Source organism: Salvelinus alpinus, chromosome 1 (assembly GCF_045679555.1).
Source record: "Salvelinus alpinus chromosome 1, SLU_Salpinus.1, whole genome shotgun sequence".
NCBI classification, from domain to species: domain Eukaryota; kingdom Metazoa; phylum Chordata; class Actinopteri; order Salmoniformes; family Salmonidae; genus Salvelinus; species Salvelinus alpinus.
The window spans coordinates 84,725,533-84,753,153 of record NC_092086.1 but is presented as its reverse complement, the minus strand read 5'-3'; the positions used below and the strand labels follow the sequence as shown (position 1 = coordinate 84,753,153).

The 27,621-nt window shown below is 43.0% G+C and overlaps 1 pseudogene; it reads left to right on the top strand.

Moving 5' to 3' along the window:
- The first annotated feature begins 2,702 nt into the window (after positions 1-2,702).
- LOC139565118 (transient receptor potential cation channel subfamily V member 1-like) lies at positions 2,703-19,972 on the top strand (annotated as a pseudogene).
- The last annotated feature ends 7,649 nt before the right edge of the window (positions 19,973-27,621 follow it).

Sequence of the window (27,621 nt, the reverse complement as noted above, 5' to 3'; positions counted from 1 at the left end):
TGTGTGAAGTAATGAGAAGGGGATGATATTTTGGCTAAGCATTTGCAACATAATGTTGTACAACAAGGGGCAAATCAGGACACTGAAATTAACTTTTGAAGCAGAGATTGTGAAATGCTGAATTTGCTAATTTTACCTTGCCATCCAACTTTGAGGATTTACTAACGATGTTGGTCCAACACCTTATCAACTATGGATGTGGTGTTCTATGTTTTTATCAATAGGGATACAGTATGTATACATATGGTGCTTATGCATAAACAAGAGCCAATGGCTAAGCTGATGTCCATTTACTTTTGAATATAATGTTAACAACATACCTTTACAATACATCTGTTATTTGTCAACTTTCATAACAATTAGCTAAGATTCTTTGTGCCTCTCCTGGTCACTATCATTGCTGTCACAGCTGTGCTACAGAGGCCGGGTCAATAACACCAAGGGTCAGCCATGTAGCCTTTTAAGCTTTCAGAGCAGAGCTCTCTCTGGTGGTAATGTACTCTTATACTCTCTGATACTCTCTGCGTGTGTGTATGAATCTCACTACTACTCACAGTTGTAGTGAGTAAGATTCATACACCCTCTGCTTGTATAGGTTGAATTGTCTTGTAGTTGTGGATTTAAGACCTTTATTTAATATAAAGATGATATGATGGACAGAGACATAAGAGAAAATATGATCCAACAGACCACTCAGTGAAATGCTCTTTATACTGGCACGGAAGGAATTAATTAATTTCTGTATAAGTACACAGTATGTTATAGATCCCAGTTAGATTTCATGTCCTTGTTTGAATGATTGGATCATAAGTAGGTGTTGATGATGGCTTGCATTTGCTTTGTTTATGTGAGAAGCTTTCAGTTCTTCTATTGCTTTAACTGAATTGTAGGAGAGTTTTTAAAACTGTAAACATTCACTCCGGTCAACATGTTGTGCATGAGATCACTGAGAGAAACTACTGTGTAGACACCATGAAAATAACCAAATCACAATTTCTCACTGTTTGGCATTGCATGCTCGTTATTAATTACACATGTCTGGAACGGCAATTCTAAAATGTATTGTTTCCATGACGATACATGATGTCATTGTCTACAAGTCTAGTCGTTTTTAAACAAGGCCTGCACAGGAGGACAATTCAAATGTACACAGTTACAGACAGACTGTATCAGAGCAGATTAAAACAAGCACAACAACTAGATTACTTAGCCTGAGTTTCAGCTATACTGCGGTTAATGTGATGTCTATTAGATTGAGAAAAACAATAATGTTTTCAAGTGAGAAACATAATATACATTGTGGTGAGGGAGATCTCATTGTTGACAAGCTGCAGTTGGTAGAAGCTGTAGTTTTGTTTTTGTGTATCTTTTTATTAGTAGGCAGGGGTTGGTAATCATATTTATTTTGGTCTGAGAGGAAGCCATCTTGAGCCCCAATGGGTCCAGCAGCATTATGAGACAAGTAGATGAGGATCCGAAAAGTAGATCAAGTGACAGCAAAACGGCCACATCAATTATGCATACAGACATGATCTCATAGAGTGGATAAGAGTCTTTGTTCATGTGCACACTGTTTTACGCTGAGCGAGTGTGGTGCCATGCAAATGGACACAAGGGACACATTCGTTTTACAATAATGTATCAGCAGAATAGCAATATGTTGCTCAAAAAACTAATGTGACTAATGTTGTGCATTATATGATTTGTTTTCAGAATGCTGTAGCCCCTAAAACACAGTTATGTAGATTTGTCTCAATTATGTGGTTTAATCAAGGGTATCAACCTGAAATATTTGATGAGAATGAGATGGATCTAGATGTGCTGTGTTATAAATGGGGATGGACACGTGGTTGAATTATGGCCCTGACTTCTTTCTGTTCTTCCACATGTGATGTTCCCCACATGGTGGGCAGAGAAGAACTTTGTCATTGTCTACCCCTTCCTCTTTTCTAAGGCATGTTGAGGGAAATAATAACAAAACAAGTCGTTTTTCACACCATCCTCCCTGGGAGAAATAATTTAAAACCCCAAAGTAATTATTCATTCTGATCAGTTTCATTTGGAGATGTACGAGATTATTAACCATATTTCTCAATAATGGCTGTCCTAATTTTCAACTGAACTGGGAATATTTTTTCTGTCATTTGTGTAAAGAATGGGTTTAAGGCCTGGTTAAAGTTTTCTATTACAGTTGTAATGTGGAAGTACTAATAAATAACCAGCTTTGTTAGCCATCTGGGGGTGAAACATCACATATCTTAAAGCTGGTGTATTCAGAGGTCAACTCTCCTACCATGTTTCAGAGGATCTATGAACATTTTACGGCACCTTTTAGATAAATGTAAGAAATGATTTTTGGTCATATGTAAATTCAATGTCAAGTTATTAAAATGTGTATGACCAAACAATATTTGACCAGGTCAAAACTTAGGAAGAGAACCATGAATGCAGTCCCTCACTGCATTACAATGTAATTCAATTAGATTTGGTAAATCCTCTCAGGGGGTTTATAACATACTGAACATACTGTTTTTACATGAATGTGAAGTGTTATCATTGTATTGTCTCTCCCAGACCATCGGTTTGACGAGTCATTATGAGCAAGGCAATGGATCTAGAGTACCCTACCTTCTCTCTGGAGACAGTTGACAGGAAGAATGATGAGAGGGCACAGAGCAGACAGGTGAAGAAGCCTGACCGCCATGGACTCAGACTACCAGGAGGAACTGGAGAAGGCCATACCCAAGATCAGATTCAATCTCAACTTTGACAAGTGAGACGGCACGTTCACTGAACATAATAACACATACTGTGCTGTATGGGGACAATTGGTGTTTATAGCCTTATTGTAGTAACACTAATAACAGTTTTAACACTGTTTGAGAGGACACAACTGTCTTCCTCAGGGGGAAGGATTTGTTCATCAGAAGCTCATTTACAATATCATTAGAAGAAGGCCTTTTGTTTTAAAGCCATTTTGGGCAAGACCATGTGTATTTTGTTTTCCAATTGAAAAATAAATGCTTTCCCAATACTAAAGTCTAACATGTTTCTTTGTTGGAAAATAAAAGGTTTGGAGGAGAACAAAGAGGAGGGGGCAGCTGTTTGAGGCCGTGTCCACTGGGAATGTCATGAAGCTTGAGGGTCTGGTTCAGTACCTGCATCAGTCCATGAAGAAGCTCTCCAACACTGAGTGTTAGGCAGACTGTGTATTATATTCTGTAGTATTGTATAATTTTTGCATTTTAGGGTTACATTGTATATTAGTACTTTACAGCTTCATGTCCACACCCCGGCTACACTATAGCCTTAACCCTAGCCATTACCCTAACCCTATCTTCATGTCCACATCCCAGTTCAACCCTAACCTCAACCCTAACCCTAGAGTGGTTATAAATTGTATTTATAGCTGTAACCTTAGCCTTAGCCCTATCCCTAACCCAAGTACAGTGTAAGTACAATGTAACAATGAGTTATTACAATATTTGTTACACTGTGATTACACAGTTATAAGGGCCCTGTAATGTAACGTAGGTAGCCTAGTGGTTAAGAGTGTTGGGCCAGTAACTGAAAGTTCCCTGAACCGACTATGTGAACAATCTGCCGGAGTGCCCCTGAGTAAGGCACTTAACCCTAATCGCTCTGGATAACAGCGTCTGCTAAATGACAAAGAAAATTAACGTAAATGGATAATATTTTTTGTCTGTGTATTCTTTTATACTCCATTCTTTCACCTCCTGCTCTCCTAAATCAATTGTATGGTAAAAACACTGAAGGCTCTACTGAATCTGAGAGACGGCAGAAATAGCGCAATTAAATTTCTCCTTGACATCTCAGAGAAGATGGGGACATCAAATAATTTATAAATGTAGCATACACCGCCAGCTATTACAAAGGTGAACTTTCATATAGCCAGAATTATAATTACTTGATGTTGTTCATCTATTCTACACCATGCTTCTGACAACTCAGTTTTATGTACACAGCCCTCAACCAATGTAATATAAAAATACAGTCATGTTAGTGTATATGTAAAGCCATGCATTTTCTGACAGTCTATCCTTTCTATCTCTGTATCATTCAGGGCAAACAGCCCTTCATATTGCCATTGAGAGAAGGAGCACCTATTCTGTTCAGCTATTGATCAAGAAAGGAGCAGAAGTCCATGCCGAAGCCTGTGGGAAATTCTTCCAGCCTCATGATCTACTCAGCTTCTACTGTAGTTTTGTGAGTGTGTCAGTATCACTGAGCCTTGAACAGTGCCCTCCTCTGGTAGGTTTGCAACAACATTTCCTGCTTGTCAGACCTCTAGTCATTCCTCTGAGAGAATAATAATTCCCTTGTTTATGACTTAGGGAATTGTATGAAAGTGTTTTGTGGAACCTTACAGAAAGTGTGTTTGCATATCCAGAAAATACAATTGTCACTGTTGTGGTGGGTAGAGTGATGGAAAATACATTAAAGTGAGGGAAAATGTGTTTCCAGGTGAGCTGACTCTGCCCCTGGCTGTTTGCACCAACCAGCCTGAGGTAGATGACTTCCTGCTGGAGAACTCCTACCATTGGGTAGATGTGAGAGAGAGGGACTCCCTGGGTAACATGGTGCTGCATGCCCTGGTGGTGGTGTCAACTGATAACACACCAGAGAACACGGACTTCATCAACTCCATGTACGATTACATCCTCACCACGGCTGCTCGCCTGCACCCCAGGTGGAGGCTGGAGGACTTGGACAACAACCAGGGCCTGATGCCTATAAAACTGTCTGCCAAGTTTGGCAAGATCGGGGTAAGGAAGGAGTCTGATATGGAGTAATGCTGTATGGTTGTTCGGCCCACTACTTAATGTAGACCTACTGGAGAACAGATCAACAGTTTGTTGTTTAAAAATGAAGCCATCTGATCTTTAATGTAATATTTTGTTCATGTTAGACATCAGAAGAAAATACATTGTGTTTATGATAATGTGCTACATCCTTCCATTACGTGTTGGCCAATTGTTGTATTCTTCCTCTAGCTGTTTGAGAACATGATGCATCGTGAGTTCCATAAGAGGGAGACCAGACACCTGTCCCGTAAATTCACTGAGTGGGTGTACAGACCTGTCCATTCCTCCCTGGACGATTTGGCCTCACTGTGACTCCTAGGAGAAGAACTCTGTCCTGGAGATTGTCTACAGCGTTAATATAATAAGATCAAATCATAAGCCCCAGTTGGTGCTATAATGCATCCGTTGTCCTGATCTTGTTCACATGCATCTACACTGTGTCTGCATTTTGACCAGATTTCCTGATCCCTCCCTGTATGCAAATTATTTCAGAAATATTCTTTCAAAATAATATGTATTTATTTAAAGACACATATTGATGGCCTGAGGCAATGGTGCCTCCTGTCAATGATTTAAGAGGGCTGGATAATGATTATTTAAATGGTTTCACTGTTCAGCTCTGTCTACACCTTCGGGGGTGGTCAGGAAGATCAGATCACAATGCATCTTATAATCGTCTAAACCTGTCTAGAAAAGTGGGCAGAATCAGAATGTGGACAAGATTAAGGACTTATGTTAGCACCAGGTTTAAATGGGGCTCTAAATGCCATCTCCTGTCGTTGTGCCCTTGAGAAAGGCACTCAACCCTTATCTGCTCCAGGGGTGCTGCGCGGTGGTTGACCCTGTGCTCCAACCTCTCTGTCGGTGTGTCTCGGGGGTACGTGTACTGTAAGGAAATGCATTTCAAGAGAAAGAGAGACCAAAAGTAAGATCTACTTGCATCAAAGTGTGATTCTACCCACTGGGCACAGACGTCAATTCAACATCTATTCCACATTGGTTCAACTTAATTGAATTGAAATGACGCGGAAACAACCAATGTGTGCCCAGTGGGTAGTAGTAGCATTTTATTTTAGAATCGCCATGCGATGCTCCAGATTGAGCCTCTGAACTGGAGGAGTGGGACAAGTTCGCTGCTCAGATGTTTTTCTTAACCGCCTACAAGAGGAAGAAGGGAACGGTGAGGTCTTTCTGCATGATCACAATAAGATACATTATTCTAGCATTAGTCTAGCTGAAACTGAGCAACTCAGTTTGGATCCAGGCAAACATCATGCAGGAGATCAAATCAGTGTTGCCAAAGTGCTGTCCATAGAAACAATTTTCACTTCAGCTCAATTTCTCTCACTCTCTGATATCCAGCCACCTTTTACTCTGGAGCATACCAGACAGTAATTCCTGAGTCTAGCGGATCAGCTTTTTACAGCAGTAGAAGCCTGTCATTTATTCACAGGAGAGGTGTGTGCATGTGTGATTTTACATACTGTATGTGTGAAAGCCATCCTAAGCCATGCCATGTTGCTCATGTACGTTTATTGGCAGCTCTATGCATGTGTGGGTAGGAAATTAGTGTTTCATACTGTAAGTGTCAGAGGTTATTTTTCGGAGTGAGTGATAAAACTTGAGTTCAAGTTGACTTTGTATGTAGTTTTCTGCAGACGATCTTCCTGTCCTCCTCGGTGCTGTACTGCTGTGGGAGGGTGGAGTACCTGGGGTTCTTTGTGCTGTGTCTGGCTCTCAGCTGGGTCAACCTGTTCTACTTCTCCAGGGGATACGGACACATAGGCATCTACAGTGTTATGATACAGAAGGTATAATGGATACCAGGGCCTGTTTTCACAAAGACTCTCCGAGTAAGAGTGCTGATATAGGATCACTTGCCTTTTAGATCATATTGAATAAAATGATATGGACAGGGGGGACCTGATCCTAGATCAGCAGTGCTATACTGAGTCTCTGGGGGACAGGTCCTGGTCACACTCCTATAGAGAAGCTATAGGATTCATTGCCACAGGGTATTTACAATAAATGTATGATTGGCACAACATTGGTGTCGTGACCCAGCTGTAGTTATAATCCACAGTTCCTTTGATACTCTCTTTTTTACTATGTCTTTTTTTTCCTTTGCAGATGATCCTAAGTGATATCTTGCACTTTCTCTTTGTCTACGTTGTCTTCTGCTTTGGGTTTTCAGCAGGTATTTCATTTCTCTTCTGTCACTTTTGCATGCAGGGACACAGAAATACAGCCCGTCAGTGACTCATGAATTAAAAATTAATCCGTTTATTCTTCCAACACCATCAAAGGACCTATCAAAATTGTAGATGACAGTTCCCTCGTACAATGACACTTCTATAACACTGAAAACAAATGAGACAGTATAAACAAACAATATGGTTTATATTAAAAAAACAACGGTCCCTCCACAGCAGTGGTGTTACAGACTTTGGTTTTTCCATTTATATTTTGAGGTTGGATGTGGTGTCACCTCATTAATCAGAAGGTGTTTCACCTGTGCTGGCCCATGTGATATTTAAGAGTGGCTGGCCCAGTGCTCCACTTGTCTTAAGAGATGTGGAGGGTTAACACCTTTAGTTGGCTCTCCCAATTTGAAACCCAATCTAGAAAAACGATCCTTTATCTGATTTCTCCTGTTTTCATTTTGCTCCACCTTTAGGTTTGTGTCCTGTCTTTAAGTTTGGTGTAGGTTTTTCATTTTGTTTGCCTCTGTAGCGTGCTTAATTCTGCATTTGTGGGGATTTATTTGCCACTTGCAGAGAGTTGACAAACTGGTTGCAGTGTCAGCTCTTGCGCACCTTCTCCCAAGCAGTGGCAATTTTAGCATGTACATCTTGGTGGGGTAAAAAAAAAGAAAGTGGGATGTATGCCAGCAAAGCCACTGCACAACACTAAACAATACATTAATTGCACTATACCACTGCTACACCTGGCTATCAGCGGAACCTTGTCTGGCAGCGAAACAGTTCTTTCAGCCTCATTTACTGCCTTTACATAAACAGCTGATATGGCTGACTTGCTTAAACAAATGTGTTACCTACTGACAATTGAGATGTACAAACTATGACATAAGGGGACAACAAGCGGATAAGAGGCAATCTGTAATTTCCATTAAAACATTAATGAGTGAGCTAGGAAGGACGCAGTCAATATAACTATTTGTGAAGCACTTTTGAAATGTACAGAGACAGAATTCAGAACATGGGCCGTACTAAGTGTTCTCCCTGTACACCAGGTCAGAACCATAGGATAAATAAAGGGGGCATATAAGCAGACAATGAAAGCTCTTACAATATTCAATGATTACATTTCTCAAAAACAAATTATAGGCTACATGTGCACCACCAAGTCAGAACAGTGGTGAAAATAGACCAAATTATTAGGGTGAGGCACATGGGCTACTAAAAGCTTACTACACAACATACACTAATGTATACTGTAGCTAAGAAAGTAATACTATCTCCCTGGCATATTACATAACTTATGCAGCAGCATACAATACATGTTTGACTCACCTTGTTGTGCTGTGCTCACTTGAACAGGAAGGTGGCGCAGCGGTCCTTCGTGTGTAAATTTTGTCATCAAACTTTGTCATCAAAGTTTGAATCATGACGTCAGTGATCTATAGAAAGAGGCCAGAGTTCCCGAGTTGGAACTCCGAGTTGGATTACCGTTCAAAATGTATTTTCCCAGTAGGAGCTAATTTTTTTTCTCGAGTTCCCAGTTGTCTTGAACTCACTGAAGTCTGAGATTTCCCATTTCCGAGTTTCCAGTTGTTTTGAGCATGGCAAAAGTCATGCTGGATTGACAGCATAGCCAATGTATTCAACATTTTCTGGCCCATGGTGTTGCATGTGAATGTTTATCCTTTTAAGTTTGGAAAAGAGACCCCAGACTTGGACCACACACCCTCTCCACTGAGTATCAGGCTAGTGATTGCTTTGCAACACTTGCAGTTAGCCATTGATTCCTTCCTAACCACTCATTGTTGAATTAGCGATTTCAAACTTGTTGTGTAATGTTTATGTCCAATGGCCGATGAGAACTGGGAACTCAAATATATATTTTTTTTAAATTATGATGACGTCAGTGATCTTCAGATCGTAGCTCTAGAAAGAGGCCCATGTTCCCAATTCCGAGTTGGATATAATATAATTCCGAGTTGGGATGAAAGTTCAAACGAGTTCCCAGTTGTCTTCAACTCACTCACTTGTTTTGAGTGCGGCGCAAATCATGCTTCAGTCCAATCAAAGCTACGGTAGATATAACGTGATTTGACGTGATTTTATCTGTGGCCAATGACCTTGAGCCTTCTTAGATGGGCACTTCTAAGGTAAATCTATGGCAGCACCCAAGGGGCTAGAATTTTAGAGCTCTACCCTTAGACTTGGCGTGACGTAGTTTCCCCATGAGTGACAGAACACTGAGCCAATCAAGGGGCAACGCTCCGTATTTTCTGCTGGCTTGCCCCACCACCACAGAAAGCACTGAGGTAGACTGAAACACCTGCATTTTGGCGCTGCCTTACTCAAGAAAACAAAAAAGAAACCATGTTTGTATGTGGCTTTATTAACTCAATGATATATTTTTTTTTTTACGTTGTTTGCAAACTGATATGTGACACGCATTAATGCCAAAATAACATACAAAACAGGCATGCCCTCAAAAAAATGTTGCTAAAAATGTGGGGATCACATTTGATGATGGGTCACCACTGCTCCCAAGAATAGGCAAATGAGAGAGGTCACAAAAATATATTGTGGTGCACAAATGCCGTGCAACTAGCACAACACACACCACAGTACAAAATAAAACACACAAACAACAGTTATATTACAACATACCTGCAGAGAATCAACAAAAACAAGTTGCAATGTCAGCTCACGCACACGTGTCCAAACCAACCTAACAATGTAACTATTAAACCTGACATGACACACTTTTTAAAACATGATAATAGTTCAGTGCTTTTACATCAAATAAAAGGACAGCAACCAAACTGTGATAAAATAATACACATACAATGAATGTAAATTAATACAAAAATAAATGCATCACCTCGAGGTGACCCATTGACCCAGTCCTCTCTGCTATATCAAAATAAGAGTCCCTTGTACAACTCCTTCAAAATAAAATGCCTGTGCATAATCTAGGGTAACAACATCACTCTGCTACATTCACCCCCACTGTTTTTTTACGATAGATTATGGACACCAACAAAACCATTACCTTGAAGGTAACAAAGCAAAGAAAGAAAAACAATTATACACTCACTCAAGGCAACAGTCCCGCTTCACCATCTGGCATTCTGACGGACGAATCTGTGATTGGCGGATGCCAGGAGAATGCTACAGTGGCTTGCGAAAGTATTCACCCCCTTGGCATTTTTCCTATTTTGTTGCCTTACAACCTGGAATTAAAATAGATTTTTTTTGAGGGTTTGTATCATTTGATTTACACAACATGCCTACCACTTTGAAGATGCAAAATATTTTTTATTGTGAAACAAACAAGAAATAAGACAAAAAAAACTGAAAACTTGAGCGTGCATAACTATTCACCCCCCCAAAGTCAATACTTTGTAGAGCCAACTTTTGCGGCAATTACAGCTGCAAGTCTTTTGGGGTATGACTCTATTAGCTTGGCAAATCTAGCCACTGGGATTTTTGCAATTCTTCTAGGCAAAACTGCTCCAGTTCCTTCAAGTTGGATGGGTTCCACTGGTGTAAAGCAATCTTTATGTCATACCACAGATTCTCTTTTATTTTTTAGATTTTTTATTATTTTAACCCCTTTTTCTCCCCAATTGGTAGTAGTTACTGTCTTGTCTCATCGCTGCAACTCCCGTACGGACTCGGGAGAGGCGAAGGTCGAGAGCCATGCGTCCTCCAAAACACAACCCAACCAAGACGCACTGCTTCTTGACACAACGCACATCCAACCCGGAATCCAGCCGCACCAATGTGTCGGAGGAAACACCATACACCTAGCGACCTGGTCAGCGTGCACTGCACCCGGCCCACCACAGGAGTCACTACTGCGCGATGAGACAAGGATATCCCTGCCTTCCCTAACCCGGGTGACGCTGGGCCAATTGTGCGCCGCCCCATGGGCCTCCAGATCGCGGCCGGATGCGGCAGAGCCTGGGCTCGAACCCAGAATCCTTAGACCACTGCGCCACCCGGGAGGCCCCCATACCTCAGATTCTCAATTGGATTGAGGTCTGGGCTTTGACTAGGACATTCCAAGACATTTAAATGTTTCCCCTTAAACCACTCAAGTGTTGCTTTAGCAGTATGCTTAGGGTCATTGTCCTGCTGGAAGGTGAACCTCCATCCCAGTCTCAAATCTCTGGAAGACTGAAACAGGTTTCCCTCAAGAATTTCCCTGTATTTAGCGCCATCCATCATTCCTTCAATTCTGACCAGTTTCCCAGTCCCTGTCGATGAAAACATCCCCACAGCATGATGCTGCTACCACCATGCTTCACTGTGGGAATGGTGTTCTCGGAGTGATGAGAGGTGTTGGGTTTGTGCCAGACATAGCATTTTCCTTGATGACCAAAAAAGCTTAATTTTAGTCTCATCTGACCAGAGTACCTTAATCCATGTATTTGGGGAGTCTCCCACATCCCTTTTGGCGAACACCAAACGTGTTTGCTTATTTTTTTCTTTAAGCAATGGCTTTTTTCTGGCCACTCTTCCATAAAGCCCAGCTCGGTGGAGTGTACGGCATAAAGTGGTCCTATGGACAGATACTCCAATCTCCGCTGTGGAGCTTTGCAGCTCCTTCAGGGTTATCTTTGGTCTCTTGTTTCCTCTCTGGTTAATGCCCTCCTTGCCTGGTCCTTGAGTTTTGGTTTTCTCTTAGCAGGTTTGTTGTGGTGCCATATTCTTTCCATTTTTTAATAATGGATTTAATGGTGCTCCGTGGGATGTTCAAAGTTTCAGGTATTTTTTTAGAACCCAACCCTGATCTGTACTCCTCCACAACTTTGTCCTTGACCTGTTTGGAGAGCTCCTTGGTCTTCATGGTGCCGCTTGCTTGGTGGTGCCCCTTGCTTAGTGGTGTTGCAGACTCTGGGGCCTTTCAGAACAGGTGTATAGATCATGTGACACTTAGATTGCGCACAGGTGGACTTTATTTAACTAATTCTGTGACTTCTGAAGGTAATTGGTTGCACTAGATTTTATTTAGGGGCTTCATAGCATAGGGATTGAATACTTTACAGTTTTACATTTAAATGTAATTATTTTTATTTCACTTCACCAATTTTGACTATTTTGTGTATGTCCATTATATGAAATCCAAATAAAAATCCATTTAAATTACAGGTTGTAATGTCACAAAATAGGAAAAACGCCAAGGGGGATGAATACTTTTGCAAGGCACTGTACCTGCCCGAATACATAGTGCCATCTGTAAAATTTGGTGAAGGAGGAATAATGGGGTTGTTTTTCATAGTTCGGGCTAGGCCCTTTAGTTTTTTATTTATTTAACCTTTATTTAAGTAGGCAAGTCAGTTAAGAACAAATTCTTATTTACAATGACGGCCTATCCCGGCCAAACCCGGACAACGCTGGGCCAATTGTGCGCCACCCTATGGGAATCCCAGTCACGGCCGGATGCGATACAGCCTGGATAGTTCCAGTGAAGGGAAATCTTAATGCTACAGCATGCAATGGCATTCTAGACAATTCTGTGGTTCCGACTTTGTCGCAACAGTTCGGGGAAGGCCCTTTCCTGTTTCAGCATGATAATGCCCCCTTGCACAAAGCAAGGTCCATACAGAAATGGTTTGTCGAGAGAACTTTACTGGCCTGCACAGAGCCCTGACCTCAACCCCATCAAGCACCTTTGGGAGGAATTGGAATGCAAACTGCAAGCCAGGCCTAATCACCCAACAGCAGTGCCCGACCTCACTAATGCTCATGGCTAAATGGAAGTTCACCCAGCAATGTTCCAACATCTAGTGGAAAGACTTCCCAGAAGAGTGGAGGCTGTTGTAGCAGCAAAAGGGGGACAAACTCCATATTAATGCCCATGATTTTGGAATGAGATGTTCGACGAGCAGGCGTCCACATACTTTTTTTCATGTAGTGTAGTTTGAATAAGCCTATTCACTGGCTTAATAAGCCTACCCAGTCTAGTATGAACACCCTCACCTAAAAACTTGGCAGGAATACTAGGCACTGTGCTCAGAGGTCTAACCTCAGGTTAGGAACCACAACAGGAAGACACCTCAGAAGACATCACTCTCTCAGTGACAGACTCGACACTTGTATCATCAGATGACTGATCAGAATCCTGGCAGATAGTTCCGGACCACACTGATGATTCATCCACATCTTCCTCTTCTGTTCTCATGTCATCCTCACTCGTCAGTCTCTTGCCACTCATACCCCCACAGTCTTCAGAGACATCTCTGCAAATGTATAAAAAATAAAAAAGATGCATCCTGTTTCCATTGATCATCCATGAGATGTTTCTACAACTTGATTGGAGTCCACCTGAGGTAAATTCAATTGATTGGACATGATTTGGAACGGCACACACCTGTCTATATAAGGACCCACAGTTGACAGTTCATGTCTTTGCAAAAACCAAGCCATGAGGTTGAAGGAAATGTCCATAGAGCTTTGAGACAGGATTGTGTCGAGGCACAGATCTGTGGAAGGGTACTAAAACATTTCTGCAACATTGAAGGTCACCAAGAACACAGTGGCCTCCATCATTCTTAAATGAAAGAACTCAGGGAGATGACCAAGAACCCGGTGGTCAATCTGACAGAGCTCCAGAGTTCCTCTGTGGAGAACATTCCAGAAGGACAACAATCCCTGCAGCACTCCACCAATCAGGCCTTTATGGTAGAGTGGCCAGACGGAAACCCTCCTCAGTAAAAGGCACATGACAGCCCGCTTGGAGTTTGACAAAGGGCACGTAAAGGACTCTCAGACCATAAGGAACAAGATTCTCTGGTTTGATGAAACCAAGATTGAACTCTTTGGCCTAAATGCCAAGCGTCACGTCTGGAGGAAACTTGGCACCATCCCTACGGTGAAGCATGGTGGTGGCAGCATCATGCTGTAGAGGTGTTTTCAGAGGCAGGGACTGGGAGACTAGTCAGGATCGAGGGAAAGATGAACGGAGCAAAGTACAGAGAGATCCTTAATGAAAACCTACTCCAGAGCGCTCAGGACCTCAGACTGGGGCGAATGTTCACCTTCCAACAGGACAACAACCCTAAGCATACAGCTAATACAATGGAGGATTGGCCTCGGGACAAGTCTCTGAATGTCATTGAGTGGCCCAGCCAGAGCCTGGACTTGAACACAATTGAACTTCTCTGCAGAGACCTGGAAATAGCTGTGCAGTGACGCTCCCCATCCAACCTGACAGAGCTTGAGAGAATCTTCAAAGAACAATGGGAGAAACTCCCAAAATACAGGTGTGCCAAGCTTGTAGCGTCATACCCAGGAAGACACAAGGCTCTAATCGCTGCCAACGGTGCTTCAACAAAGTACTGAGTAAAGGGTCTGAATACTTATTTAAATGTGATGTTTCCATTTATTATTTTTTTGATAAACTTGCAAAAATGTCAAAATAACTTTTTTTGCTTTGTCATTATGGGGTTATGTGTGTGGATTTATGAGGGGAAAAAACTATTTAAAATAGGGCTGTAACGTAAGAAAATTTGGAAAAAGTAAAGGGGTCTGAATCCTTTCCGAATGCACTATACTTCATCCAAAGTAACCCCAATATGTACCTTAGCAAATATCTTCCCCAACAAGTCAGCTTTTACTTGATCAATTACGGCCATTTTTGACCCACAACCAAAACTGGAATTCGAGTGGACTTGCTTTTTCCAGTCATCTTCTTCAATATAGACCATACATCCCCCAGCTCAGTACCCCATGCCTATTGTAAAGCAGAACTGTATCCATCATTTCTCTATGACAGACTTAAAGACCCTGCAAACTAAAGCTCTTTCCTTTGGAAATCAACTAGATTCTCAGTAGTCATATTCCTATGCAACACTCTGTAAGCCCTATTTCTTTCTTGAATAGCCGTAGTGCACTCTTCAGTCCACCATGGAACCACCTTCCTTTTCTCACCGACTTCACTCACTGGTACATATAAATTCGCAGCACTCAAAATCAGAGAGGTCACAGAGGCAGCACATACAGTGGGGAGAACAAGTATTTGATACACTGCCGATTTTGCAGGTTTTCCTACTTACAAAGCATGTAGAGGTCTGTAATTTTTATCATAGGTACACTTCAACTGTGAGAGACGGAATCTAAAACAAAAATCCAGAAAATCATATTGTATGATTTTTAAATAATTAATTTGCATTTTATTGCATGACATAAGTATTTGATCACCTACCAACCAGTAAGAATTCCGGCTCTCACAGACCTGTTAGTTTTTCTTTAAGAAGCCCTCCTGTTCTCCACTCATTACCTGTATTAACTGCACCTGTTTGAACTCGTTACCTGTATAAAAGACACCTGTCCACCCACTCAATCAAACAGACTCCAACCTCTCCACAATGGCCAAGACCAGAGAGCTGTGTAAGGACATCAGGGATAAAATTGTAGACCTGCACAAGGCTGGGATGGGCTACAGGACAATAGGCAAGCAGCTTGGTGAGAAGGCAACAACTGTTGGCGCAATTATTAGAAAATGGAAGAAGTTCAAGATGACGGTCAATCACCCTCGGTCTGGGGCTCCATGCAAGATCTCACCTCGTGGGGCATCAATGATCATAAGGAAGGTGAGGGATCAGCCCAGAACTACACGGCAGGACCTGGTCAATGACCTGAAGAGAGCTGGGACCACAGTCTCAAAGAAAACCATTAGTAACACACTACGCTGTCATGGATTGAAATCCTGCAGCGCACGCAAGGTCCCCCTGCTCAAGCCAGTGCATGTCCAGGCCCGTCTGAAGTTTGCCAATGACCATCTGGATGATCCAGAGGAGGAATGGGAGAAGGTCATGTGGTCTGATGAGACAAAAATAGAGCTTTTTGGTCTAAACTCCACTCGCCGTGTTTGGAGGAAGAAGAAGGTTGAGTACAACCCCAAGAACACCATCCCAACCGTGAAGCATGGAGGTGGAAACATCATTCTTTGGGGATGCTTTTCTGCAAAGGGGACAGGACGACTGCACCGTATTGAGGGGAGGATGGATGGGGCCATGTATCGCGAGATCTTGGCCAAAAACCTCCTTCCCTCAGTAAGAGCATTGAAGATGGGTCGTGGCTGGATCTTCCAGCATGACAACGACCCGAAACACACAGCCAGGGCAACTAAGGAGTGGCTCCGTAAGAAGCATCTCAAGGTCCTGGAGTGGCCTAGCCAGTCTCCAGACCTGAACCCAATAGAAAATCTTTGGAGGGAGCTGAACGTCCGTATTGCCCAGCGACAGCCCCGAAACCTGAAGGATCTGGAGATGGTATGTATGGAGGAGTGGGCCAAAATCCCTGCTGCAGTGTGTGCAAACCTGGTCAATAACTACAGGAAACGTATGATCTTTGTAATTGCAAACAAAGGTTTCTGTACCAAATATTAAGTTCTGCTTTTCTGATGTATCAAATACTTATGTCATGCAATAAAATGCAAATTAATTACTTAAAAATCATACAATGTGATTTTCTGGATTTTTGTTTTAGATTCCGTCTCTCACAGTTGAAGTGTACCTATGATAAAAATTACAGACCTCTACATGCTTTGTAAGTAGGAAAACCTTCAAAATCGGCAGTGTATCAAATACTTGTTCTCCCCACTGTACATCAACCAGCCTTTCTAAAGACAACTCTCCAACAGACTTTAAGCAATGATCACCAGACTTTTCCCAGTCTGCTTTATGAAAGCCCCATCTTCTGATTGGTACCCTGTCTGGAATAGCAACATCAAAGTTCATGGTACACGAAATCAGGAAATGATCACTTCCAACAGTAGAATGTGTCATTACATTACATTCACACATAGATGCAATAGAGTTAGAAGCCATTGTGAGGTCCAGGCAGGATGTAACCCCTCTAACAACATCAACTCTTGTACCACATCCATCGTTAAGACATGCTAATGCTCTTGTTTCCATCATTTCTTCCACAATAGTACCATTAGTATCTGTATGTCTACTTCCCCATAAACTACTATGTGCATTAAAGTCGCCGCACCATATCTCTCTAGAGCTCAATTCTCCTGATATTTCATCAAACATCTCTACAGATAGTTGACGACAAGGGTTGTACAAATTTTATAACTTAATATTACTACATGCACTGTAGATTTCCACCATCACACATTCATATTCAGATGGGACAGGTATATTAAAAACAACCACCACACTGTACAATTGATCTATCAGAAAAATGAAACAAGATGTGGTCCAAGTCATGTTTCTTGAACACATATAACATCATGTTTGATCTCTAAATCAATTTCATATACAGTTGAAGTCGGAAGTTTACATACACCTTAGCCAAATACATTAAAACTCAGTTTCTCACAATTCCTGACATTTAATCATAGTAAAAATTCCCTGTCTTAGGTCAGTTAGGATCACCACTTTATTTTAAGAATGTGAAATGTCAGAATAATAGTGGAGAGAATTATTTATTTCAGCTTTTATTTCTTTCATCACATTCCCAGTGGGTCAGAATATTACATACACTCAATTAGTATTTGGTAGCATTGCCTTCAAATTGTTTAACTTGGGTCAAACGTTTTGGGTAGCCTTCCACAAGCTTCCCACAATAAGTTGGGTGAATTTTGGCCCATTCCTCCTGACAGTGCTGGTGTAACTAAGTCAGGTTTGTAGGCCTCCTTGCTCGCACATGCTTTTTCAGTTCTGCCCACAAATGTTCTATAGGATTGAGGTCAGGGCTTTGTGATGGCCACTCCAATACCTTTGTTGTCCTTAAGCCATTTTGCCACAGCTTTGGAAGTATGCTTGGGGTCATTGTCCATTTGGAAGACCCATTTGCGACCAAGCTTTAACTTCCTGACTGATGTTTTGAGATGTTGCTTCAATATATCCATATAATTTTCCTTCCTCGTGATGCCATCTATTTTGTGAAGTGCACCAGTCATTCTTGCAGCAAAGCACCCCCACAACATGATGCTGCCACCCCCGTGCTTCACGGTTGAGATGGTTTTCTTCAGCTTGCAAGCCATCCCCTTTTTCCTCCAAACATAACGATGGTCATTATGGCCAAACAGTTCTATTTTTGTTTCATCAGACCACAGGACATTTCTCCAAAAAGTACGATCTTTGTCCCCATGTGCAGTTGCAAACCGTAGTCTGGCTTTTTTATGGCGGATTTGGAGCAGTGGCTTCTTCCTTGCTGAGCGGCCTTTCAGGTTATGTCGATATAGGACTCGTTTTACTGTGGATATAGATACCTTTGTACCTGTTTTCTCCAAAGTACGTTCATCTAAAGGAGACAGAATGCGTCTCCTTCCTGAGCGGTATAACGGCTACGTGGTCCCATGGTGTTTATACTTGAGTACTATTGTTTGTACAGATGAATGTGGTACCTTCAGGTGTTTGGAAATTGCTCCCAAGGATGAACCAGACTTGTGGAGGTCTACAATGTTTTTTCTGAGGTCTTGGCTGATTTCTTCTGATTTTCCCATAATGTCAAGCAAAGAGGCACTGTGTTTGAAGGTAGGCCTTGAAATACATCCACATGTCCACCTCCAATTGACCCAAATTATGTCAATTAGCCTATAAGAAGCTTCTAAAGCCATGACATAATTTTCTGGAATTTTCCAAGCTGTTTAAAGGCACAGTCAACTTAGTGTGTGTAAACTTCTCACCCACTGGAATTGTGATAAAGTGAATTATAAGTGAAATAATCTGTCTGTAAACAATTATTGGAAAAATGACTTGTGTCATGCACAAAGTACATGTCCTAACCGTCTTGCCAAAACTATAGTTTGTATATAATAAATTTGTGGAGTGGTTGAAAAACGAGTTTTAAGGACTCCAACCTATGTAAGTAAACTTTAGTAAACTAAACGTGTATGTAAACTTTCGACTTCAACTGCATCTTAAACTCCTGACCGTTAGTAACAAGGCTTCTGGCATTCCACTGAAGGAAAAACAAAAACCATAACTCTAATTATCATCATACTGAGACTTTACATCATTAGTATTATTAGGAGTCAACATGTCAACAATCATGGCGACAGTAACATCTGTTACTCCTGAAAACTCGGTTGCTGCTTCCACAATGATCTTTAACTTGGCAGTTCTTCTTTCCACAAACACAGTCAGGTTGATAACCCTTCCAATGAAGGATATAAAGTAAATCTGATTAACTATTAAGGTGTCCTTTCACACGGCACATTTGTGAAAACAATTATTATTATTATATATATATATATATTTTGGTGTATTTTACTCCCATTTTCTGCCAATTTCAATTACGATCTTGTCTAATTTCTGCAACTCCCCAACAGGCTCGGGAAAGGCGAAGGTCGAGGCATTGTCGTGGAAAATTGCGAGATTATGTTATAGTGCTTGTAAGATTATATTATAATCTTTGTATTGCATTAGAATGGTTGTTTTATTCGACAGAATAGAATCTGTCAACTATTGTGTGTGTGTGTTCCACTGAGGATGGGCCTCTATGAGATAGCACTGACAGAGGAGATTTACGATGTCTTTGGCCAATAAAGCCTAAAGAGCATTCTAGATAGTGAGGTAATGTTTTTGTACTATGAAGTACCAGGAACGAGATTAGAACCTCGTCTTAGAGACCAAACTGAACGATAATTTATAGATAATGCTATCTGGCTATGGGATACTCCTTTCTCAAGTAAAAGACCCTTTGTGAAGAGTTCTGTGGTTCGTCATGTAAGTTGAGAGGGGTGTATCTTGGCTATAAAAGATCTTTGTATTCGACTGTAGGGACTCTCAGAATTCATTATAGACACTGAATTGATCTGAGAGTCAAAGGGCTATTGTAAAGCTCATAATATTATTAAAGATGAAATTTAAGTATAACTCTTGACTGGTGTGTGGTTTGTAACTCTCCTCATTTGGTAATACAGGAAATTGCTACGACAGCATGCGTCCTCCAAAACATGACCCGCCAAACCGTGCTCCTTAACACCCGCCCGCTTAACCCGGAAGCCAGCTGCACCAATGTGTCAGAAGAAACACCCTTCAACTGAAGACAGAAGTCAGCCTGCAGGTGGCCGGCCCGCCACAAAATAAGCAGCATTTCCTACAGTAGGTACACTTATTCCAGGAGTAACCCTATTATCTCCATCACTCTGCTTGTTGCACCAGTCTGCCTTGCAGCCTCTGCATAAGAGACATTATGAGTGATTTTATATATTTCGGCCTCTGCAGCCTATTTCTGCACTTGGCATCCACCAATGCTGCACTGTGTTCCCCACCACAATTACAACAGTTAACCTTGACATTGTTCCCACATTCACCATAATCATGTTCCCCTTCACACATCTTTTCTTTCCTTTGCACAGAGCCGCTACATGTCCCATTCTTTGGCATTTAACACACCTTAATGGAGTTGGAACAAACTCTCTAACAGTGAAAGCCAGAAGGTCCATCTGTAATTTATTAGGTAAAACCTTCTCAAACATTAATAGTAATGACAGGCTTTCACTTCTCTGCCCCTTTATTTGGGCTGAAATTTCTGAGGCTGGTTACTCTAATGAACTTATCCTCTGCAGCAGATGTAAATCGGGGTCTTCCTTTCCAGTGGCAGTCCTCATGAGAGCCAGTTTCATCATAGCACTTGATGGTTTTTGCGACTGCACTTGAAGAAATCTTAAAAGTTCTTGAAATTTTCCGGATTGACTGAATTAAAGTAATTATGGCCTGTTGTTTCTTTTTGCTTATTTGAGATGTTCTTGCCATAATATGGACTTGGTCTTTTACCATATAGGGCTATCTTCTGTATACTACCCCTACCTTGTCACAACACAACTGATTGGCTCAAAGGAAAATAATCCACAAATTAACTTTCAACAAGAAACACCTGTTAGTTGAAATCCATTAATGAAGCTAGTTGAGAGAATGCCAAGAGTGTGCAAAGCTGTCATCAACGCAAGGGGTGGCTACTTTGAAGAATCTCAAATATAAAATATATTTTGATTTGTTTAACACTTTTTTGGTTACTACATGATTCCATATGTGTTATTTCATAGTTTTGATGTCTCCACTATTATTCTGCAATGTAGAAAATAGCAAGAATAAAGAAAAACCCTGGAATGAGTAGGTGTGTCCAAATTTTTGACTAGTACTGTACCTGTACACTCCTATTGGATAACATACAAAATAAATAATGAACTGCATAGTTTGATTGCATCCAATATCAATAACAGGACAATCATCCCAACACAAACCCATTTCAACAAGAACCCATCACATCAGGGAAATAAAATATAAAGCCCCACATTCAACTTTAGCTGTGTGTGTGTGTCTAGAATTGAATGACTGACTGCACTGCTGTCGTGCACAGCAGCAGCTGGTACACAGTGTGCTGCATCATTGATCTGCTTTCTGTGACAGCTGATGGATGTCATACACTCAGGGACAGTAATTGGTGCATGTGTCCTCTGGACTTGGTCCTGTCGTCTCAGAGTGGAGGAAGTCAACTGGAATAAATGGAACACCAACCTGGGCATAATCAATGTGGTTCTGGGGAGCGGAGATACGGCCAGACGGTCCCCTACACACCATACCAGAGGTAGGCCTAGTAGTGCAGGGGGGCTGAAGAGAAACTATTTGAGTTTATGGTTTGAAGGCATTTTCACCCCTATTGGATCACATTCTAATATTATTCTGTCCAAATTAGTACTATTCAAATGCTATGAGCAGTATATATCGACATTAAAACACTGTATCAGTCATCTTGGCGTGCATTCAGCTGAAACTTTTTCTCCACAGAGAGGAGCTGGAGGGGGTTCCTGGGGACTGGTAGCCAGAGTGATAACGATGGGGAGCAGGTGTGCGCAATGATGGTTGCCAGGTGTGCGTAATGTGGGTTGTCAGGACTGGTGGTTAGTAGACCGGCGATGTTGAGCGCCAGAGTGGGAGAGTGGGAGTTGGCGTGACAGCACCCACCTCCTGGCGCACAGCTCCAGCCGCAGGATGACGCCGGGTAAGGGGATGGCCCCGAGGGCGAGGAGCGGGCCAGTCCTGGTGACGGAGTTGGAAATCCCGGATGATGTTGGGAAACAGGATTTCGTCCACCGGGACTCAACAGCGCTCCTCTGGACTATACCCCTCCCAGTCCACCAGGTACTGGAGCCGACCCCCACGACATTTGGAGTCCAGGAGGGACGTGACGGCATAGGCGGGGCTCCCATCGATGTCTTGGGGAGGTGGAGGAGTGTTGCTAGGGACGGCACTAGCCAGGGGACCAGGAACCACTGGCCTGAGGAGGGAAACCTTGTTGACCCTCCGGAGGACCTTGAAGGGTCGCACAAACTTGGGGCTCAGCTTCCTACAGGGCAGGCGAAGCAGAAGGTTCCTGGTGGAGAGCCAGGAATCGTTCCAAACCTCCTCTGCACACCTGAACCACTCATCCACCGTAGGAGCTTCGGTCTGGCTCGGGGTCCACGGAGCCAGGGCTGGCTAATACCCCAGGACACACTGGAAGGGGGTTAGCCTGGTGGAAGAGGGACGCAGTGAATTCTGGGCACACTCCACCCAGGGAAGGAACCAGGCTCCCCCTGCCGGTCCTGGCAGTGACTCCTAAGGAACCTCCCCAGCTCCTGGTTCATCCTCTCCACCTACTCGTTGGACTGAGGCTGGGACACGGAAGTGAGGCTGACTGTGACCCCCTGCTTCTCCATGAATATCCATGAATACCCATACCCATGATGTGAATAGGACGCCATGATTTTAGACGATGTCCTTCCTCTGGAAGGCCATAGTGCCGGAAGACCTACTGGAACAGTGCCTCAGCGACCTGGAGAGCGGTATGGAGAAATGGGAGATAGGGATAAAAAATAAGAAATTAGAGAATCTGGCAACAACAACCTTAATAGTAGTGAAACTCTCAGAAGATGGGATATCAGTTATGAAATCAATGAACAGATGAAACCAAGGCCGCTGAGACACGGGAAGGGGAAGGAGTGTGCTGAGGAGATTTAGTTTGGGCACATAGCGAGCAGGAGTTGACATAGCGAGCAACGTCCTGCGCCAAGGTGGGGCCAGCAGTACTTTCCGGAGATGCATTGAATAGTGCGGGTGATACCTGGGTGTCCAGCGATGAGAGATGTGTGTGCCCAGCTCAACAGCCGATCCCTTATCACCGTGGGAACGTAGGTGTGCTCTGGAGGACAGGTAGCAGGCGCGGGTTCCCTCTCCAGATCCTGGCGAAGGTCCCCATCTACGTCCCAAGGCACAGGGGCAACGACTCGGGAGGACGGAATGATGGGTGCACTCAAGACAGGAACCTCTCCTGAATCGTAGAGACGGGACAGGGCATCGGCTTTGATGTTCTTTGAACCTGGGCGATATGACAAGATGAAGTCGAATCTTGTGAAGAAAAGGGCCCACCTTGCTTGCTGTGGGATCAGCCGCCTCGCTGTCTGTATTTACTCCAGGTTCCGAAGGTTGGTGAGGATGAGAAATGCGCTCTCCAGCCAGTGTCTCCACTCTTCAAATGCCAACTTCCCCGCCAAGAGCTCCTTTTTTCTCCCCAATTTCGTGATATCCAGTTGGTAGTTACAGTCTTGTCCCATCGCTGCAACTCCCGTACGGACTAGGGAGAGGCGACGGTTGAGAGCCATTTGTTCTCCCCGAAACACGACTCTGCCAAGTCGCACTGCTTCTTGACACACTGCTCACTTAACCCGGAAGCCTAACTAAACGGCACTTAAGCTTATTGTAGCCTGGCTGTTCTAAACTCAGCAAAAAAAGAAACGTCCCTTTTTCAGGACCCTGTCTTTCAAAGATAATTCGTAAAAATCCAAATAACTTCACAGATCTTCATTGTAAAGGGTTTAAACACTGTTTCCAATACTTGTTCAATAAACCATAAACGATTAATGAACATGCACCTGTGGAACGGTCGTTAAGAGACTAACAGCTTACAGACGGTAGGCAATTAAGGTCACAGTTATGAAAACTTAGGACACTAAAGAGGCCTTTCTACTGACTCTGAAAAACACCAAAAGAAAGATGCCCAGGGTCCCTGCTCATCTGCATGATTGTGCCTTAGGCATGCTGCAAGGAGGCATGAGAACTGCAGATGTGGCCAGGGCATGTGGCCACATAAATTGCAATGTCCGTACTGCGAGACGCCTAAGACAGCGCTACAGGGAGACAGGACGGACAGCTGGACATCGTTCTCGCGGACATCGTTCTCGCAGTGGCAGACCACGTGTAACAACACCTGCACAGGATCGGTACATCCGAACATCACACCTGCGGGACAGGTACAGGATGGCAACAACTGCCCGAGTTACACCAGGAACGCACAATCCCTCCATCAGTGCTCAGACTGTCCGCAATAGGATGAGAGAGGCTGGACTGAGGGCTTGTAGGGCTGTTGTAAGGCAGGTCCTTACCAGACATCACTGGCAACATTGTCGCCTATGGGCACAAACCCACTGTTGCTGGACCAGATAGGACTGGCAAAAAGTGCTCTTCACTGACGAGTCGCGGTTTTGTCTCACCAGGGGTGATGGTCGGATTCACGTTCATCGTCGAAGGAATGAGCGTTACACCGAGGCCTGTACTCTGGAGCGGGATCGATTTGGAGGGTCCGTCATGGTCTGGGGTGGTGTGTCACATCATCATCGGACTGAGCTTGTTGTCATTGCAGGCATTCTCAACGCTGTGCGTTACAGGTAAGACATCCTCCTCACTCATGTGGTACCCTTCCTGCAGGCTCATTCTGACATGACAATGCCACCAGCCATACTGCTCGTTCTGTGAGTGATTTCCTGCAAGACAGGAATGTCAGTGTTCTGCCATGGCCAGCGAAGAGCCCGGATCTCAATCCCATTGAGCACGTCTGGGACCTGTTGGATCGGAGGGTGAGGGCTAGGGCCATTCCCCCCAGAAATGTCCGGGAACTTGCAGGTGCTTTGGTGGAAGAGTGGGGTAACTGTTGCTGGCACCAAAATACCAGCAACAGTGTGTGAAAACCTTGTGAAGACTTACAGAAAACGTTTGACCTCTGTCATTGCCAACAAAGGGTATATAACAAAGTATTGAGATAAACTTTTGTTATTGACCAAATACTTATTTTCCACCATAATTTGCAAATAAATTCATTAAAAATCCTACAATGTGATTTTCTGGATATTTTTTTCTCATTTTGTCTGTCATAGTTGAAGTGTACCTATGATGAAAATTACAGGCATCCCTCATCTTTTTAAGTGGGAGAACTTGCACAATTGGTGGCTGACTAAATACTTTTTTGCCCCACTGTATTTACACATAAACGCAGTTGACAGTGAGAGGACGTTTCTTTTTTTGCTGAGTTTATGTGCCTGTGACTACTTGCTAGCTTCATTGGCAAAAAGAGTTGGAACAAAGGGCTCTTTTCAATCTGTAAAGCTGAAGTGTTACAGATTCCGCTATATAAATGTAAAGGTAATTTCCCATTGAACCGACATATGCAGCATTTACAGTGAATGCAGTCTCTGCTAAAGCCGGAACATTGCCTTTTAAATTTCAATCATGCTGTAAAGCTGAACTTCCGCGATGCGGATTGAATAGAGCTAGCTAACAAGTGATGTTGGGCACTGATAAACAGCTTGTAGCTTGTGCTTTATGATCGTTTGAAAGCTTGCAGATGAGGAAGTTGTAGACATGTTATTGAATACACTGACTAGTTTTCATGCATTTTTGTTTACTTGAGAATTACTGCATCAAACACCTTAGCTAAATGTTAAATAACACGACTAAGACCTCTGCAAAAACGTCAAAATTAATTACACATTTCTTGATTTATCTTAGATCAATTCTCACTATTTTAAGGAAGTGGCTATGTTGTTGCAATGGCGACTCAGAAGGGACAAACAACAGTACCTGCCAGGGTTCGATATGTGAACATAACACACATTGACATCAAACCACACCCCCAAGACAACTCTTGGCTTCAGTCATCACCGCTAGCATTTCTTAATGAGTAATCATCAAAACGAGGTCAAATCAGGAAGTGCAGTTGCACTTTAAATTTCAATGGAGTTATAATGCCGATCTTCTGCGAAACTTCGGTGATATGGTTGAATATGTCCCTTGGTGATACTTTATCCATAGCATTTCACACCTGAATCTAGAATTCTGTGAGCATAGCATAACTTAATATTTTAACAGCATACTACTATTATGATTACTGTAAATCATGGACTCATTCTGACCGGTTTGGTGGACTGTCGGTCTCCATGAAAATTGTACATAAATACCCATTCACAAAGTTCATTGAAAGGTCACAAAATAATATCCCTTTGCCGCCGTCGATGAATAAACCCCTGCATTGCTCAAATGTCTCTCGATAGAGCGATACTGAACTGAACCCAGACCCCCCCCCCCCCACCGTGCTCTCTTTATATAACTTCCAATTTCCATCCCTGCCAGACGGATCAAATCCAGCCAGTCCTGCAGATTTCACAGCTTGCTCTGGCTGTGTGACTTCCTGTCACTATTTTGCACCGGATTGCTTTGATACAATCAAAAGCACTGAATGTAATTGGTGCAATCACCGTACACCAGATGTTGCAGTTAAACGACAATGTGAGGCACAAGGGATGTACACTACATGACCAAAAGTATGTGGACACCTGCACAGGGACATTGTCATGCTGAAACAGGAAAGGGCCTTCCCCAAACTGTTGCACAAAGTTGGAAGCACAGAATTGTCTAGAATGTCATTCTATCATGTAGCGTTTAGATTTCTCTTCACTGGAACTAAGGGGCATGGAACATTATTCCTCCTCCACCAAACTTTACAGTTGGCACTATGCATTGAGTAGGTAGCGTTCTCCTGGCATCCGCCAAACTCAGATTTGTCCGCCGGACTGCCAGATAGTTAAGCGTGATTCATCCCTCCAGAGAACGCGTTTCCACTGTTCCAGAGTCCAATGGCGGCGAGCTTTACACCACTCCAGCTGACACTTGGTATTGCGCATGGTGATCTTAGGCTTGCGGTGCAGCTGCTCGGCCATGGAAACCCATTTCATGAAGCTCTCGACGAACAGTTCGTGCTGACGTTTCTTCCAGAGGCAGTTTGGAACTCGGTGAGTGTGGCAACTGAGGACAGATGATTTTTACACGCTACACGCTTCAGCACTCGCCGGTCCTATTCTGTGAGCTTGTGTAGCCTACCACTTCACGGTGGAGCGGTTGTTGCTCCTAGACGTTTCCACTTCACAATAACAGCACTTACAGTTGACCGGGGCAGCTCTAGCAGGATAGAAATTTGACAAACTGACTTGTTGGAAAGGTGGCATCCTATGACGGTGCCATGTTGAAAGTCACTGAGCTCTTCAGTAAGGCCATTCTGCCGTCAATGTTTGTCTATGGAGATTGCATGGCTGTGTGGTCGATTTTATACACCCGTCAGCAATGGATGTGGCTGAAATAGCCAAATCCACTAATTTGAAGGGGTGTCCTCATACTTCTGTATATATAGTGTATGTATAGCTAGCCTAAAATCATTCATCGATTGTTGACTTCCTAACTGTGTCCAAATGCAGCAACTGTTCTGAGGTTTCTGTACCTGATTGATAGCACCTTGCCTCTATCTAAAAATCAATGACTATGTGA